At 60.0% G+C, this 5,000-nt stretch overlaps 1 pseudogene; it reads left to right on the forward strand.

Annotated features, from left to right (window-relative positions):
• LOC124580772 overlaps positions 1-5,000 on the forward strand; it is a 9,942-nt pseudogene that overhangs the window by 2,955 nt on the left and 1,987 nt on the right.

The raw sequence follows: 5,000 nt of genomic DNA on the forward strand, positions 1-5,000 counted from the left end.
CGGTCTTGATGTAGTCGTGCTGCTGCTGCGAGGTGCCTTCCTTGGGTTATAGTTACAGGGAGAGTGATGCGCAATACATGGGCCTAGCCCTCTTAGCCTCTCCTCTCCTGCGGTCTTCTCCCCTTCTCGTGGGCTTGCTGATTTTTGCAGAGTGGAAGACCGCACCAGGGGCTTGGGGGGGTTACCAGCCCCCCCTCGCATTATCCCTTTATAGTTGGGGGCAGCCGACAAGAAACAAGAGATGGTGGCCCTTCCGCTGAAGGTGCCACCCCAGCTACCCCAGCACCTATCCGGCCAACCGGCCGTAACGAAAATGCGATAGTTTGTGTAGCTCCCTTTGCTTGCAGTGAGTGCCACCGCACTTTTACCACGAAGAACGGTCTCGGGGTCCATCGCCGCCGCCAACACCCTGCGGCCGCCAACGCTGAGATCGTGACGGAGAGGCATCGCGCGAGGTGGACGGAGGAAGAAGTCCTGTCGCTCGCCAAGGCAGAGGCCGAACTGTTCCTGGAGAGGGACGCCCGGTTCTTCTTTGTAAATCAAGAACTTACCAGGATGTTCCCCGACCGAACGCTTGAGGCAATCAAGTGCCGACGGCGGCAAGCTGCCCACAAGCAGCTTGTCCGCCAATTCATGGAGGCACTTGAGATCGGTCGGGGTGAAGAGCCGGCGTCCCGCCGTGGAGCAGCGAGCTCGCTGCCTGACGCGGGCGAGGCCGCTGCGCCGCCCGTCGACGCAGCCGAGGACTTCGCGGCCGACACCACCGGGCCGCCGCCGGAGGGGCCGACTGACGCCGCCATCTGGGAGCATCTGGCGGGGCTACCTGCTTCCGCCCAGCGTTTCTCTGCCCTGGATCGAGTCATTGGTCTGGGGCGGGGCACGCCGCCCGATGTCATCCTGGGCATGCTCCCGGATGCCCTTGCGTCGGTCGGGTCCAGGGGGGAGAGGTCGATCACCAGGACACAGCGGCCGCGCCAACCATCCAAGCGGCCGCCTGCCGCCCCGCCGCTGCAGAAGCGCAAGCGGCGCCGCTGGGAATACGCGCGGACACAGGACGCCTTCCGTAGGTCGCGTGCACGTTGCGTGCGCGGCTTGCTGGACGGCACCCTGCTGCAGCCGCCACCCGACATCCCCGGTCTGCTGGACTTCTGGGCGGACCTCTTCACGAAGAAGCCGATCTCCACCGCCGGCTTCATCCGTGACCGCCTTCTCCCGCACTCGGAGCCTGTCGCTCCTGAGTGCCTATGGGGGCCGGTCACACGTGAGGAGGTCGCTGCTGCCTTGCCGCCCAGGGGATCGGCAGCCGGGCCGGACGGCCTGACTCCAGCGGAGCTGCGGCGCCTGCCGCATGAAGTCCTGGTGAAACTCTTGAACCTCTTCCTCCTGGCCCGCGCCCTCCCCGAGCGTCTGCTTCGCGCCCGGACGTCACTTCTCCCCAAAACGGCTGCACCAACATCCCCCGCTGACTTTCGCCCCATTACGGTCTGCTCGGTGTTGGCGCGGACCTTTCACAAGGTTCTCGCGTCACGCCTGATGCGTGCATGTGCTGTGGACGAACGTCAGCGGGCATTCATCCCCCGGGATGGGATGTTGGAAAACACCTTCATCTTGGACACTGCTCTCACCGACGCAGTCCGCTCCTGTCGCTCTGTTTTTGTGGCATCGATCGACGTCTCTAAAGCGTTCGATTCGGTGGACCATGCCGCCCTCCGCCCCGTGCTGAGGGCTCATGGCCTGCCGGATTGCTTTATTGAGTACGTCGAAAGGTGTTACGAGGGTAGCACGACGGTGATAGCGGGCGGCGCCGACGTGGGCGTGCCCCTGCAGCCGGCTAGGGGTGTGCGTCAGGGTGACCCCCTCTCCCCCCTCCTTTTCAATTTTGCGGTGGACTATGTTTTGAGTCAACTTCCCTCCCACATCGGAGCTCGGATCCTTGGTCGCAGAGTTAACGCTGCGGCCTTCGCAGATGACGTCCTGCTTTTTGCATCGACCGCGAGGGGATTGCAGTCCCTCATTGACGCAGCCGTCGCAGCCCTCGCCCATCTGGGGCTGCAGATCAACGCCCGGAAGTGTTTCACCCTCGCCTTAGTCGCGTCTGGGCGCGACAAGAAGGTGAAGGTCGACGCCGACGTTACCTTCAAAGCGGGCAACGCCACCGTGCCCGCCCTACGTGTGGGTGAAACCTTCCGGTACCTGGGACTGCAATTCTCCACCGCTGGTCGCTGCGTTTTCAACCCACGACGCCACCTGGTGGAGCAGCTGGACGTCATCTCCCGAGCTCCGCTCAAGCCGCAACAGCGCCTCCACGCCCTCACCACCGTACTTCTGCCTGGCCTGTACCATGGGCTGGCCCTCAGCCGCACCCGAGTGGGTGCGTTGAAAGCGGCAGATGTGACCATCCGTGCCGCCGTCAGGAGATGGTTCCGCCTTCCGGCGGACACTCCCCTGGGCTACTTCCACGCTCCTGTAGCCCAGGGAGGCCTCGGCATCCCATCATGCCGATGGATGGGGCCAACACTTCGCCGGTCCCGTCTCCTGGCGCTGAAGAGGATTGGGCCAGCCGCCGACGGTGCAGGCCGGGACGAGGTGCAGCGTGAGATTGAGGCGCTGGAGCGGCATCTTATGTGGGAGGGCCACCTCCTCAAATCGTCGACACAGGTTGGAGAGATGTGGGCCGCGCGCCTACACGTTGCCTTTGACGGTGCGGCGCTGTCATCTTCCGCCGCCGTCAAGGGGCAACACCAGTGGGTCGCTGACACCAGTCGCCTGCTATCTGGGCGTAACTTCATCGACGCTCTCCGCGCCCGCATCAACGCCTTCCCCACGAAGGCACGGCGCAGTCGCGGGCGGGAGGCGGACACCAGATGCCGCGCGGGCTGCCAGGCCGTAGAGACCGCCAACCACGTGTTACAGGCTTGCTTCAGGACGCACGGGTCCCGGGTTAAGCGGCATGACGCGATCGTGCGCTATGTCGCCCGTGGACTCGCGCAGAGGGGCTTCAATGTCTCTGTGGAGCCCCACCTCCGCACACCTGAGGGAATCCGCAAGCCTGACGTGGTGGCGGTTAAAGACGGCATCGCCCGTGTCATCGACGCCCAGGTAGTCGGAGACCATCTCCGGCTCGACTGGTGTCACTCCGAGAAAGCGGCCTACTACAACACGCCGTCCATCAGGCGTGCCATCTCCAACCTGCACCGTGACGTTGAGGAGGTTACAGTGTCCACCGCGACATTGAATTGGAGGGGTGTATGGTCTCCAGCGTCGGCCGGAGATCTCTCCGCACTTGGATTTAGACCCCGAGAACTGGCGGTGCTTAGCACGAGAGTACTGCAAAGCTGCTGCACGAGCTATCGCATCTTCGAACATATGACGGCGCACAGTCCGATGGAGCGAGCCGGCGTCGGATAGGATGCTGGTTATTTTCTTCGCCTTGACTCCTGGGGCCTATCCACAGGAGGAATAAACCGTCTTTGTTCTTCCTTCTTTATGTCTTTAATTTGTGTTTTTGTTATTCTTCCGCACTAATATATATGTATATGTGTATGTTAGTTATATACTTTTATCTTGTGGTACCGCCCTGTAAGTCCCCACCTCGGTGGCGGACATGGCGTCAAACACCTGCCACGCATTATATATGTATATGTATATATTTTTGTGTTATTCAAGTAATTGAATAAAGACGGCTGTTGAGTAGCCAAATGCCTCGTCATCTAATTAGTGACGCGCATGAATGGATTAACGAGATTCCCGCTGTCCCTATCTACTACTTCGGGACCCTGCGTCCTGACCGGGTGTGCAGTAAGACCCGTACAAGGGCAACTACCGTGTCGGAGCAGGGTCCGAGCGCTGGCCACGCTACGAAGTCGGGTCCCCGGGTGGCGGATAGGGGAACGCCTCCCGTAATAGGAGGTAGCTGCCGAATATATGTCAATAGGTAGCCCCGGACCAAGGCCCCATGAGCTTCTCTGGGGGCCCTCTGTAGTGGAGGGTTGCTGCTGAATATATTGAACAGGCAGTGCCATGCAGGATCCTCCTGCCGACCTTGTAGTAAGTCCCCTTTTGCCGTTGGGGGCAAACAGGAGTTGGTATGGGTCCGGTCTCCTGTAGTGGGAGTCTGTCACGAATATGCTGAATAAGTGACTGTATGGGACCCTCTGTAGTGGAGGGTTGCTACCGAATATGTTGAATAGGTGGTGCCAGACCAGTCCATGGTAATATAGGGTTGTTGTCCAGGGCCATCGTTTGAGGAAGTCGGGCCACGTTTTTCAGCGTGGGAATCACTAGTAACCGAGAGCCTTTGGCCACGATGTTACCCTGCAGACTGCATGGCAACTACCCTTAGAACTGTCATGTTTCTACCCGATCCCTAGCTCACATGCGCTAGGCGGTAAAGGGCGAGACTGGCAGATCAGTAATGCAGTAGAGGGCCGCGTATGGTGGCATCGGCCGTAACTCGTCTCTGGCTGCAAGAGGAGTCTTGCTAACACGAGTAGCGTGGTGGTAAAAGACCACGCAAAAAAGCGGTAAACGCTGGGATAGCCGTCTGAGGTGTCGGTTCACGTGGTGGCGTGAACTAGTATCCGAACCCTGTGTGGTAACGGCGATGTCCCTTGGCAGACCACACGGCGTTTACTCACAAAACTGCCGAAAGCTACCCAATCCCGCGCCTCAAAAGGTAGAACCCACGGGCAACGGGCGCTTTCCGGTAGTAGGAGATGTGTGGTAGAGGATCGCGTTGCGACCTCGGACAGAAACTCGTCTGTGTGACAAGAGACATCTTGTAAAAACGAGTACCTAATAAGGGAACCGTGGGGTAGCTGCTGGGGTAGTCGTCGGAGGTGTCGGTTCACGCGTGAACTAGTATCCAAGTTCTCCTACGGGAGATACGATGAGCCCCTTGGCAGACCGCACGGCAGCTACCTATAAAACTGCCTGTTTTCTACCTTATCCCTGGTTGATGTCTCGACAGGGCAACGGGCGACTCAGGCAGTAAGAGATGT

The sequence above is a fragment of the Schistocerca americana genome, unplaced genomic scaffold, assembly GCF_021461395.2.
Source record: "Schistocerca americana isolate TAMUIC-IGC-003095 unplaced genomic scaffold, iqSchAmer2.1 HiC_scaffold_351, whole genome shotgun sequence".
Classification (NCBI taxonomy): domain Eukaryota; kingdom Metazoa; phylum Arthropoda; class Insecta; order Orthoptera; family Acrididae; genus Schistocerca; species Schistocerca americana.